The sequence below is a fragment of the Tursiops truncatus genome, chromosome 12 (genome assembly GCF_011762595.2).
Source record: "Tursiops truncatus isolate mTurTru1 chromosome 12, mTurTru1.mat.Y, whole genome shotgun sequence".
Lineage (NCBI taxonomy): Eukaryota > Metazoa > Chordata > Mammalia > Artiodactyla > Delphinidae > Tursiops > Tursiops truncatus.
Window position 1 is genome coordinate 88,566,026 of NC_047045.1, and position 14,136 is coordinate 88,580,161.

The 14,136-nt window shown below is 44.7% G+C and overlaps 1 long non-coding RNA gene across 4 annotated transcripts in view; it reads right to left on the bottom strand.

Moving 5' to 3' along the window:
* Positions 1–4,107: 4,107 nt before the first annotated feature.
* LOC109552815 (uncharacterized) overlaps positions 4,108–14,136 on the bottom strand; it is a 141,289-nt gene continuing 131,260 nt past the window's right edge. For all 4 annotated transcript variants that reach the window (XR_012324994.1, XR_012324993.1, XR_012324992.1 and 1 more), the window contains 2 exons: positions 10,764–11,035; positions 4,108–9,983 (listed from right to left, as the gene is read on the bottom strand). This is a non-coding gene — a long non-coding RNA (uncharacterized lncRNA). The remainder of the gene's footprint in view (positions 9,984–10,763; positions 11,036–14,136) is intronic.

Here is a 14,136-nt window from a genome sequence, read left to right on the forward strand (position 1 = left end):
AACATCATACTCAATGGTGAAAAGCTGAAAGACTTTCTGCTAAATTCAGGAACAAGACAAGGATGCCTACCCTTGCTAGGCTGTTTTATGACCAGGCAGAATGTGGGCTGTGTCCTCTGCTCAAGCTGACCTTCCTTAAGCTGCAGGTCGAAGCAGATCACCTTTTAGGGTGAATAAGTGTCATCTGCTGATCCAGAGTGTGGTATGTGGGGAAGAGCAGAGCCCTCATCTCCCAGTCAAGCAAACCAGACAAAGTTCTAGCCCAGTGCTCTGTCAGAGGGGTGGAAAGGGTAGAATCAGGGCTGCAGGGATATAGAGTGGGTGCTCAGCTGTCATCTGGGGTCCGCTGCACACCTCCCCCATGCAGTGTATCCCATTTTCTTTCCCTTGCATATTTTTTGTTTATCCATTCATTTTACTGGAGCATAATATCCACTAACTTCTTGAGAAATGGTGTCTGGGCAACAAAGTTTTTAAGACTTGCATGTCTTAAAATGTTTTTCTTCTATCCTGACATTTGATGGATAATTTTATTGGGTGTGGAATTTCATGTTAGAAATTAATTTCCTTCAGAATCATGAAGCCGTTTTCTCATTTTCTTCTTACTCCCAGGTGTTTCTTTTGTGAAGCCCAAAACCTTTGTGCCTGCCTGTTTTTTCTTCGCGATCCAGTGTCTTCCTCTTGTTCCCAGGTGTTCTGAAGTTTCACTGTACGTGCATCAGTGTGGTTCTGTTTCCATCCATTGTGTTGGGCCCTTGGTGAAATCTTTACATCTGGCAACTCACATCTCACTGGCCTGGAAAATTATTTTGTTGTTATTTTTTGTTTGTTTTCCTTATTTTCCCTTTCTATAACTCCTTTGGTTTGGATGTTGAATCTTCCGGGCTGATCTTGTAATATTCTAATGTTTTCTTTTATATATTCTATCTTTTGTGATTTTTTTAATCTTTCAAATCTTCTAGTGAGTTTTTAATTTCTGCTAGCAATAAAAAGCATTTTTTTCCTGAGTTGTTCTTTTTTCTGAATGTTCCTTTTCTATAATACCCTGTTCTTGGTTCAATGTTTTCTTTTCTCTCTGAGGATGTTAATGACAAGTTTCCTTTTCTTCTATCAGCATAATTCCTGCTCCTTCCAGGTTGTGTTTCTCTACCTGTGCTTTTAGGTCTTGTCTCTCATGCTAAGGCTTCCCCTCAGTGCCATTCCATCCTGTTGTCTGTTCATGATGAGGACCAGGGGATGGAAAAGCTGGCTGGAAGCTCAGAGGGGACGACTGGCAGTTGTTATGTCTGAATTTATTGTGGGTTATCTGGTTGAGCCAGTTGTCAGGGAGCACTTGATATCTATTATTCCAGTTCTGTAGAGGCTGGTGGGTAGGAAGTCTTCTAATTTCCTGCTTGTACATACTGGCTGACAACCTGGGGAGCTAAATGGTGAAGGGCTGGGGGAGGAGGAATCCCTGCCCACAACCCTCAATATGCAAGTGAGGCCTGAGGTATGTTTACAGAACAGCAATCAGGCCCTCAGTAGAACCTGGAATCCCTTAAACATCACAGGTTTCTGCCAAGGGAAGGTTGGGGCAGATGCCCAAATACACAGACTGGAGAGAGGGATGTAGAGTACCCTTTGAATTTCTTTTCAAACCATCTTCCCCATCTTGCTTTGTTTCTAGCTCCACCCTTAGTCCCTGATTCCAGAGGTGCTTGATGCTGCCCTGCGTGAGGGTTTTGAGGATTACGTCCCATAACTCAGGTTGGTCTCAGCTTCTCCCACTGCTGCCTTGGGGTTCTTTTGTATCTGCTAAATCAGTTAGCAATAATCCAACTTCGGGCTTCCCCGGTGGCGCAGTGGTTGAGAGTCCGCCTGCCGATGCAGGAGACACGGGTTTGTGCCGCGGTCCGGGAAGATCCCACATGCCGCAGAGTGGCTGAGCCTGTGAGCCATGGCCACTGAGCCTGCGCGTCTGGAGCCTGTGCTCCGCAACGGGAGAGACCACAACAGTGAGAGGCCCGCGTACCGCAAAAAAAAAAAAAATAATAATAATCCAACTTCTCTCCATCTTCCAAAACTTTATTGCTATTTTATTCCACTCCTCTATATCTCATCCTTGTGGCTTTTTCAACAGAATTCTCTTGTCTTAGTTTGGTGTATTTTTGCAAGAGAATGAGATGCGAGATGATGTGCATTTACAACTAACCACCTCTAAGCTATAAATTGCTAAGTTCCTTCCAAATTCAAACTTTTACATACAACTCAACATAGCTGGAGATTATTTTGGTATATAATAGAGATAATATTCCAACCTGATACAAACAAAACTTGACTTTCCCAAACCCCAGCTTTTACAACATTCACCCTTTCCCACACTAGAGCATGATGCTGCCATTATTATAAATTAAGTTCTTACGTCTGTTTAGGGCAATTTTAAGATTATGTATCCTTTCCTATTGATCTATAAGTCAATTATCACACCAGAGCATCCAAAACACTCAAACACATATGCAGGCTCACACGGGCACACACACGTTCACACATGCACACACAGGGGCACACATGTTCATGTGCTCACACACACTCTTACACACATGCACATGTTCACAGATGCACACACACGTGCACACACGCTCGATGACTTGGTGTTTCCTCGGGTAACTGTCTCCAGGAAGAAAGGGAGGAAGGTGAGGGCAGGTGGTAGGAAGAGCCTCCTGTACCCAGAAGGCAGTGCCGACACGCAGCATCATGTGACCTGCTCTCGGGAGTCGTCCTGGTTTCTGATGGTGAGCAGACATCTTCTCTCAAGTACGGAAGAAACACAGTGTGGATGGACTACCAACTAGCTGTTCTCACGTTAGCCTACGGCTGCAGCTGAGCAGTTTGTGGAAACTCGCCCAAGATTTTGGGTATTGAAAGCATACTTGGGCAAACACTCCAAACCCAAACTCAGCACTTTATCAATGCTGTTCAAGCACAGGCTTTGCCAAACAAACAACAGATAAATACACACATAAAAGGTAAATATTAAGACAATTTCTTCTGATTAGACAAACCCGAAGATTCATGCTGCTAATGTAGAAATGTTTCTAGTCATGATTAGTTGTAATATCTTTTATGGTTTTCTTTGGATCAGAGAGGAGAAAAGAAAACACAAAAGGAACAGGAAATTTAAAATTATTTCCTACGGTCTAGGAGGAAGAAATTGCCTATGGCTGAGTTGGAGAGAAACTTCTGAAAACTGGATTTATTCTGCCAGAAAGGGCTTTTGATTCTAAGCTGTCCTAAAGATACAGACAATTCAGTTAAGCATGCAACTCAAAGCAATGATTCAGGATGAGCTGGAAAGAGGCCTTCTGGTGAAGGCTGAGATATATGATTAAAAAGTAATTTAAAATAGTTAAGACCATGAAGAGTTTGGACTGGAAGTCGGGAAATTTGAGTTTTAGCCCCAGAATCTGCTTTTAATTAGTTCTGTAACTTAGGGAATTAACTTCTCTTTCAAAGCCTTGGCTTCCTCATCTAAAACGCAGAAGCCAATGCATACAGTCACCAAGGCCTCTTACAGCCCTAAGTCTCCCTGAGGGAAATTTCAGCCAGGACGCCACTGACACACTGGCAATGGAGAATAGGGTGGTCCCTGGGGTGAATCACAGCTGTGAGACACGGGACACGAGGTGAGCGCATTCTTCTCAACCAAAGCCTCATGGAGTCTTTCCTTCATGCATCTAAGAGCTTCCAAAACGCAAAGAGACAGACAGTCCCATTTTACATTTTTTAATTTTTGAGAGAAAGACAGGCAGAGTGATGACTACCCCACCTCTCCCCCAAGTGCAATGAAGCCTGGGCCCTCCTGGGGTCCCACATGAGGCTCGGAGACCCTCCCACCATGCATCACCTCATCCCACCCCCAAGAATGAAAGGGGGTGCTCAGAGTGTGAGGAGAGTGCAGGAGGGAGTCCAGATATTATCAGCTGTGAGCCCAAACCCAGTCCACAGGAACGTGCCTGTGAATTTCTAACATCCCATATTTACCAAAAAGTGTAAAGGTCATAGCAGGTAGGGGCATTGGTTGTAAGAAGTAGCAACCCACTTGTCCTGGCATAAAAATAGGGGGCCTTTATTATAAGAATATGAGGTGATGCCTGACATCAAAGGAGGAGTGGAGCTGGGCCATGTGCACAAATCACTCTGTTCCCTGCATGGACCACTCTGTTCCCCACACAGGACCACTCAGTTCCCTTCCCCGCACGGACCACTCTGTTCCCTGCACAGGCAGACTCCATCATTTGCTTCTCTTGCCCATGTGGGAGTTGGCAGCCACCACTGCTCCAAGGTTCCTCGTCAGTCCTGAGCGTCAGTTCCCGGTTTCCAGGACGTGTGATCTGATGGGCCCACTTAGGTCAGAAGGTCATGGTTCATCCAACCAGCTGTAGCCCAGGGGAGGGGGACCAACCCTGTGCCTGAGGTGGGAAGTTCCCAGAACCATGAAGCTTACAGGCCCAAGAAGTCCTCCTGCAGAGAGGCTGCCGCATGGGGCAAGGAGCACACGGCATTTTAGTCTTGAGGGGAAAATTTAGAGTTGCTCTTTTGAAAACATTTTCCCTGTTTAGAAGTATTTTTCTTTCCACCAGGAAATCAGTATGATGAGCAGGAGAAACAATTCACCTAGAAGTAGTCCTGTATGTAAAGCTTTATCCCAAATGTTTGGCCACTCCAAGACTGTGTTGTCTGTTCATAAAACTATTTCGCATGTTTGCTTTGGGGACCAGCCTGTGCTGAATCGGTGTCAAACGACTGGGACAGGCTGTGTGGTGACCGACGGCCGGGAGCAGGCCAACCCAGCCTTCCAGTCAGGCCACAGGCCAAGGTTGCAGCACTGGATGGCGGCTGTCACATCCCACGGGAACCTGGATTCTGGCTCCCACAGCGCAGGCCCACTGGGGTCACGACCTGAAGGCGGACAAGAACGGAAAGGGATAGCCATTTCTCCCCTGGGTGGCAGGGCGGTCAGCCAGCAGCCTCGGGTCCAGAGCTGGAGCCCGAGGTGAGCAGCGGGGCTTGGGCCCGCAGACGGGGCTGTGACGGCAGGTTATGGCCCAGTGGGAAGGAAGCTCCTTGTTACATCAGCATACAGTCTGCTCCTGAAAAGACATTGTTTCCGCGTGGGATGGGGAGAGACCCCGTCTGCAGGAGGCCTGGGGCACGGAGGCAGGTCCCTCTCCTTTTCCCACACCCAGCCTGGGGCCTGGAGGACAGCTGTGGCCCAGCAGCCTCTCCTCTCTGGACCTCTGCTGTTTCCCTTGGGGAGGCTCCCAGGCCCAGGAGTAGCACAGACCACGTGGAAGGACATGGGGCACCTGTGGACCCCCCTTTGTGCTTCTTCTCCATCGAGCCACCCAGGCCACCTGCTGGGGCCACGTGCCCATGCCCACTGCCCAGCAGACTCTCACTGGCAGGACCCAGGCATTTCCCTAACACGCTTGTGTGTTTTCTGAGATGTGGTGTTAACCTCGTAAATGTCTGGATGAAAGTTCGAATAAACAAATAAAATCACCCATTGTCCTTGACCCCACGTGGACTGGTCTGTTCTAGCTGAGCCATGAGCCTGTCTCTGGAGTGTCTGTAAGCATGGATGGCTGCATGGGTCCACCTGCTGTGCTTCTCCACGTGGAAGCACCAAGCTCATCCAATGAAGGGATCACTTTTAAATCTGACGTTGGCTGTGATCAAGGACTACAGAGAACACGGTCTAGTCAATGAAGACAGTGTGTGAATAGCTGGGTCTCCCATGTCCTCAGTGAGCGCCTGTGGTGGGACCACATTTAGTAACAAGACGTTAGGAGTGATGGATAAAGGAACTGAGGATTCCAGTTAAGGGGGGAGGTTAAGGGGGTGAATTCAAAGGATGTACCAGCTGCAGTCGTCATTGATTCTCCTCCCCCATGTTTCCTCTCTTCTTTTCCCTGCCCCACCTCCCTCTGAGATCCCCCTTTATAACCTAGCAGGTCAGCTGCATAAGCCACACTCTGCAACCCGGCCTAACAGACTGGCTTTATGTTTCCCTAGGCAAGCCCCTCGGCCAGTGGGTGTTATCTCACTAGGTGTGTGCTGAGCGTGTTCAAGAACCTGGTTCCCTTCTGTGTCGGGAGAAAAGTCACCATTGCCACCCTTGTGGGTCTTACTCAGCAAGACAGCCTTGCTTTCTGAGACCAGCAATTACGCTCCGTCTGAACAAATGAAGTCAGCGCCCAGAAGGGCCGCATCCCGGTTCACCTGGTCAGTCACTGGGGCTCACAAACCTGCCCAGAAAAAACCCACCAGATCCTCGGAACCACAGCCACTTCTCAGTCTTTCTGCCATCTCCCGGCTGGGTTCTGTCTTCTGACGTGAGATATTCCCTGTCCCCAAAATATTTCCTAATATCTCCTCAACCCAAGAAAGTTCAAAGACTCTACATTCAGATACCCATTCCAATGCATTTTAAAACCTTTCTGCCTATCACAATTATTGTAGCTGAGCTAAGTGACAAGGTCTAGCGTTTACAAATCATGTCCAATGTGGGCCCTTCTGCCAATTAATCTATTCAGCTGTTTTTCTGTAACTGTTTTCTCTCTGATCGTAGATAATGTCTTTCAAGGTATTAGGTGGCGCCAGTGCATTCCTTACACACTGCCTTACGGTCCTGCAAAGAAAGTTCTGTTTACATTATTACTTAGTGAGAACTAAGAGTTTGCTTGGATTCATTATTTCTTCTTTGGTCATGAAAAATGTGTGAATTATAAAACCTACCTTTCCCAAAAGCATACCTTTCCAAAACGTTGCCCAAATCTTGTTTTTTCTCTGATAGTGATTTTCTAAGTCACTTATTTTGGGGGGAAAGGGATGGAGAAAAGTACATTTTTTCCTTTTAATAGGGACCCTTAATATTTAATGGGAAACAATGATTCTAGTTCAATTTTGCCTTATGCCTGAGCCTAGTAAACATCATCATAATATGCATAAAAGTAACAACGACGTGCCAAATGTAAATGACGCCACCTTAAGAACCAAAGTAAACTCCTTCCCTTCAACGATTTGTGAACAAATAGATGAGGGGCCGCTGGAGATGGATCAGGTCAACTGTGTGTCGACTCCACTCCTGTGGGGGAGGGCCCCCTCTGCCACCCCCGAGCTGCCCACGGCCTGCTCCAGGCTCCCAGGCACCCCGGGAGAAGGTCCTGTGTGAGGAGGGGGGGCTGGACCCCCGATGCTGCCCCATCAAGGTCAAGGTGAGCCGGCAGACAGCCACAGAGAGGCAGCCTGCCCCCGTGCCTGGCCATTCCAGAGAGAGCTAGAGAGACACAGAGAGAGGGAAAGAGAGAAGGAAGGATGGAAGGACAGGAGGAGGCGGGGCTGCGGCCTCGCTCTGCCTGCCGGATCTCACGCCAATTTCTCGTAGTGACTCCAACCCAGACTCATTACCCAAAGGGAACCCTGGACCTAGCTTGGAGAAGCTGACACCACACAAGGCTTCAAAGCACCCTTGAACCCAGAGTCAGCCCAGCGACTCCCTTTGTTCACGTCCCCCCAAGCACATAGCGGCTGCTGGGACGATGCAATACAGGAGCCGGCACACGACCGGCCAGGACAGCTGCCCCAGGGTCACGAGGCCAGGTGCCACGCCCTGCCGCATAACCTCTTGTCCTTGCTGACCTGGTGTACACGTGTATTTCCCAATTCCAAGAGTAGTAAGAGATTGCTCTGTCCCCTGATGTCTCACCAACAGTGGAGGCTCAACATCTTTCGGTGACTGACACACGTGAGCTCACCCACAGGTGGACCCACCCAGCCCCATTCTCGGGCTCCCACCTCCCGGTCAGCGGGTAACAAGACGCAGTTCCATTCTGTGTCCTCACTCCTGGAGGCGGGTCTGCTTAGCCAGAGGTTTCAGATCAGACGTGTGGGGCTCAGGCCGAGGGCGCTCTGTCCCCGGGCCGCGTCTGTGGCCAGCCAGGGCCCTCTGTCCACAGCACGAGGCCGGGTGCCTGCCGAGGGGCTGTCCTGAAGCTTGAGGGCCCGCCACTCCGAGAGCACGCTGCACCAGGCTACGCCCCACGTGCGTGTTCAGTCTCTGCATCCTACTCGGCCCTCGTGACTGGGGAAGGAAGAGGCACCCACCACACGCTGCATGCTGTTCACCCTGAGTTAAACGTGTTGCCACGTGTTCCTTCGTGTTCCTTCTCTCGTGTGTCTTCTCTAGCAATGACCTCGTCCAGTGTCAAGTTTGATCTTTTTATCGAGATGTCAGTTGTTTTCTGCCTTCTTTGTTAAACTTCTCCCTATAAATACTCTTACCAGCCTGTCCTTGGTGTTTCACTGTTTCACGTGAACACTTGGGATTCGTACATATTCAAGCCTAAATCACTCCCTTGATCACATGACTGACCGTGTCAGACATAGGACAGCCTTTCCCACCCATGACTGTATGAACGTTAACCTGTACTTTCTTCTCCACTTCACGGTTAATGTGCTAACATTTACATTTCTGATCCCCATGGAATTTAGTCTATGAGGTTTAAAGCAGAATTCTAGTTTTATTTTACTACCAACTGTTTGCCCATTATTTCCTGCTGTGCTTTTGTGAAAATAAACCCTTCTTCATTCACTGAGCTGAGGTGTCACTCTAATTTTACACCAAATCCCCACATATTCTGGAGTATCTTTCTAGACTTGTATTCTATTCAGTCTCTGTTGCTTTGGTGGGACCTTACAGCTTTAACTAAGCCCTTCTTAAAGTGTGTGACAGTGTAGCACGGCCCTCACACCCTTCCATTTCAGGTTACTTTTGAAAAGTTTAGCATGTTTATTCTTCCCAATGAGCTGTAGATTAATTTTGTCACTGTCTCCTAAAATTGCATTAGGGATTTTCTTTGAACTGTATAAAAATGTTACAGGTTCCTTTTAAAAATGTAAATCTTTAAATATTTTATGTCTTCTCCATTTATCCAGATCTTCTTGATGAAAATTTTTATATTTTCTTCATAAAAGAACTTTACCCTAGCACAGTCATCCCTAGGAATTTTTCATTGTTACTGTGAATAGAATCGTTTTTATTACATCTTATGGTCACACAAGTCTCTCCAGTTTTCAGGCAGCTAGTATTCTCTTCAGCGTTGACAGCCCTGTTTCTCTTCTCCCCTGGACACACACACCACCTGCTTCCTTCTCTTGCCTCTCGCTTTCTCTAAACCAGTCCTGCCATTATTCCGAGTTCACCGCTTCCAGGGCCAAAACGGCGACTGCAACATCATCTGTGGGGTTCAGACTAATGTCCCCTATCAAGACAGAAAGCTGTCTTTATAATTTTAATGAATTATGAGTTTCAATTTTATTAAATGTTACTTTGGCTGCTGTCAAGATAATCATAGGTTGTGAATTCTATAAATACATTTTTAAATAACAAACACCTTTTTTTCCTGGAATAAGACCAGCTGTGTTTTAATGTATTAATGTTTATTTATTAATATAGATCAACTGGATTCATGTATTAGTACCTCTGCTGTCTTCCCACCGAAGAGCGGCTAGGTGGGCAGGCCCAGTCAGAACATGCTTCTGTCGTTAGCTGACCGCCTCATTCCTTTATCTCCTAGGATTTACTGTTGCAGAGAGGTCTGCCAGATTTTTGTAATCTGTTTTTAATTAGCTTGCTCTCTCAGAATGCTGAAAACATTTTTTTTCTTCTTTTAAAAATCTTTTGCCATGTTTGCTTACTGTAAGTGTTCTTTTATCAACTTTGGAGAAGCTTCTTCTCCATCCAGGAACAGGCACCTGAGCTGTCCCTCTGTCGCCATGTCCCGTGTTGGGCTCAGCATCCCTCACCTCTGGGTCTCCCGTCCCCTCCGGTGTTCGTCCTCCTGTTCAGCCTGAAGGAGACGCTCCAGTGCATCTCCCACATCACTGGTTCTCGACATCATTAATTATGCTTCATTAATTATGCCTGTGCTGCCTCCCATCTGCATTATAAATCAGGCCAATATCAGTTTTATTGCAAACCTCCCTTTTATTATTTAGCTCCATTTACCTCTCAGTACTTGTCTTTGTTTTTAGCTGACGTATCATTTTATATTTTATTAATAATTTGAAATACTCCTTTGAAATAATTTTCTGCATTTTGGAGAACATCAAAATCATACTTTCCCTCTCTGCCTTAAATCTTTTAGTTGTAAAAGTATTTTTATTTAGACTTTTTAATAATAGGCTCCACATTCTACTGGGTATTTTTTTTCCCTCTTTATACCTTTATAAACAAGATAACTGTTTGCAACTCATGCTGTCACAGCAAGAATAAGTACATCTCTCTTGGTCTCTCTGTCCATTGATATAATGACTAAAATCATTTTTCAAAACTAACGAGAGAAAGTAAGGTATCCAGCTACTAGTCTTTGCAATTCTTTATGCTCCTTTACAGTTCTTAGCTTACTTTGTACACTGAAAACATTACCCAGGATGTACACCCAGATGCCTTCCACCAATTCACGTCTATACGTTTACCTCCCAGAATATAGTGGGTCACCATTGGTTTTCCTGTAGTTTACCTCAACTTATTTCCTAATATCTGTAGTAGTGTATCATTTTAAGAAAATGATAAAAGAAAGGGAAGAGAAGAAAGTCATATGCACTTCAGAATTCTGCCTCACAAGCAGCTTTAAAGGCATTAGGGTATGAATTACTATCTACTGCTACACAACAAATTACCCTAAAGCTTAGTGACCTAAACAGCAGACGTTAGTTACCTCACAGTTTCTGTGCATCAGGAATCTGTGCAGAGTTTATCTGGAGGCCTCTGGTTCAAGGTCTTTCATGAGGTTGTAGTCAAACAGCCAGCCAGGGCTGCGGTCTCATCTGGAAGCTGGATGGGGAGGGGTCCACTTGCACTCACATGGCCTTGGCAGGCTCCAGTTCCTCATGGACGGTGGGGATGAGGGCTTCAATGCTTGCTGAGCCACACGGGCCTCTCCAAAAGACTGCTTCCAGCGTGGAAATCTGCTTCCCCAGCACAAGCGAACTGAGAGAGCAAAAGTGAGAGAGCAGAAGTGAGAGAGAGCAAGGGAAGCCCCCAGGATGGCAGTCAGGGTCTTTCTAAAACTGAATATTGAGAGTGATATCTCATGATGTCTTCTCTTCTGCCTCGTTCCCCCTTTAAAAGTGAGTCACTGGCGCCACTCACAGCCCAGAGGCAGGGATCACCAGGGTCCACCCCAGAGGATGGCTGCAGCTGGTCACCTCCTTCATGGTTGGTCACAGGCAGCGAACACATGGAGGAAGAGACAGGAAAGTACTTTCTACCATTTTTCAGATACTACTGCCAAGAAGTACAACTGGGGTCTCTCACGAAGAAGACCAAGCCTCGGTCGGCTTCTTGATCCATCTTCGTTACTCCCAGTATCTATCACTGAAAGGTTTTGGTATTAGATGGTCTATTGGTTGAAATTTTTCATTTTGAAAATTTCTCTGTCTTCACTTGTATTTGTTGTGATGCTGGATATAAAGTTTTGCGCTGAAACTTGTTAAACAGACCAAACAGAAGAACTTGCACTTCTTCTACCTTGAACGTGCTTTTAAACTAAATGTCCTTTCTAAGGAATAAACAGAGTTGGAATTACATATCTAAATCATGTGCGTGTTTATTCTAGAAAGCAATGGCTAAAAGCATCCACATAATCGAGGGGTGAGTTTTGCTTTTATTTATTCACATGTAATCCCATAGGTAGAGAAATCCCAAATATGATAAAGGCATAGTTGACTTAGGTATGATGGCAAACACAGCAAGTATCCTCAGGCGTTCTGCTGAATTAAAAAAGAAGGTTAGCCTGTTTAATGTTTTTATTTAGCTAAAATAGATATTACAGTTGATATAAACACAATAAAATTACAATAATATCATGAAACAGAGAAAAAGATATTTGAAATAGTGGTAACTCCCCTGGATTAGGGACTTCACTGTGTACATTCTTTAACAAAGTCAGGAATTTTAGCAACAAGAGGAGCTGTTAGTGAAGAGAATCACTTATCCTTGTGTCTTACACCTGATAGTGTAGGCAACCACAAATCCACAACAGCCTACCATCAATGTGCTTACCACACCAGTGAAGGCAGACACTTGGAGAAGCTTAGCGATGGCCCCAGCATGGCCCTTGCTAGCTGGCGGTACTCAGATTTGAACCCAGGAAGTCATACTGCAGAACGCATGCTCCTAACTTGCTATGAGTTGTTGCCTCAGTGAGGAACATGGGAACAGGTACATGATCAGTATTTGTTCACTTAATTAACAAATTCATGAATGCTTCAATGAATGGATGGACCTAGATTTTTTTTAACAAAATCTGATTCAAATTATGGAGTACTACCTCTTTTCTTTGGAAGGTTCTTATCCTAATAAGTGGTGCCTACAGAGAAAAGCTGCTTCGTTTATTTTTCTTAGTCAACATAATATCATGTTCGTGCTATTTTAAGAGGGGGGAAAAAGACAAAAGGAAAATGCATAATCACTACTGTAAACCAGTTTCATGTGTACAGAGGTAGCCATCTTTACCCTCATCCTTTATCCAATTTCAAAAACTTGGCAGTGTGTGGAGTTACCAGTCACCTCCTAAGACTTCTGGTGTTGGAAGTAAGACCCTAACTCTCACTGAATTATGGACTGGAAAAATCTGGTCTCCTTATGTGTTTTCCATATGGTTAGCTGAAGCTTTCTCTGCTCCAACACTGAGAAGGCCAGCATGTCTCCCCTGGCGGTTTTAAAGATTTTATAAAGTGGAAAATATTTTGCTTCCTTGGACTATCAAACTAGAGAGAATGAAAGACACTGCTATCATGTTTGGTGTTCATTTATTTTTCTGAATGTGGTAACCTCTTAAATCGGTGTGAGCTTAGGGGGCTTAAGGTTTGCAATTTGACCACATAAAACCAGAAATGTGTATGTATTTCTCTGTTAATATTTTGAGGAAAATATCTCCCCATCTTTATTATAGTGATACCTATTTTTCTGAATTCCATTAGCTTCCCCAAAATGTTGTGTCTTTTAGTAGAAATAAGAAGTAGAAAAAATGTAAATTAATGTTTCTCCCTAGTGAGAAACAGGAGGAGGATGGAAAGTCATTCAGGAACTGAAACCAAGCATGATAATTGCCACTTTGGGGCTCTCAGACACAGGGCTTGCTTCTGTAGACTTCTTTACCAGCACCAAGAAAAAAAATCAAAAACTCTTACAGCCAAAGCTCTGTGAATATTTTTCCTTTTTATCTCAAGTAGTTCAGTAACACTTCTAAGAATTGTTAAAAACAATGGTGGATTAGATGATCCTGACTAATGATCTATTAAAACTCAGGGTCTGAATGCAATTTTCATCATTTCCAATTGCTTTCCAACTGAACTAAAACTTGGCAGGATTACTAAAACTGCCCTTAAATTCTTTATTTCATCATGCTAAGTTTTAATTTGTTTAATTTACTTGTTGGCCATTAAAAGTATAATTTTATTTTTCCAGAGGTCACTCACATGTTTGTTTAGCCCATCTGACTTGACAGTTTGCAACAAAGAAAATAGAAATTAAAGATAATGGTATATTAATTCAGGTTTTGATATAGTTTTTATTAATATTATTTTACGTTGAGGAGGGAATACTGTTTCAAAAGGTTTGATTTGAAAAATGGTTCTTTACAACTGCTTTGCCAGATGACAGCAAACTGATGTAGAAAGTGGTGGATCAAGGTAGGTGGGGAGGACAATTGTACTAAATATGATTTTGCAAAAGACAGGCTTCAAAACTGAAATTTATTTTCTAGGAAACTTTTGAGCAAGGTTAAATAGTGAGTAGTAAAGAACTTGAAAATTTATATTTCCAGCCACCCAGTCTTATGACATTTTGTTCAAGTAATATTTATTTTTATATATTCCGGTAAGGGGAACTTAGGTCTAAGTCCATACATCCAATGTAAGTGAACACATGAAGAATTTGCTAGGAAAGGTGAGCACACAACACTGAAGATCACTTGGCCCATAAAGTCAGTCTTTGGAATCAATCTATGACAAAGGAGGCAAGAACATACAATGGGGAAAAGACAGTCTCTTCAACAAGCGGTGCTGGGAAAGCTGGATAGCTACATG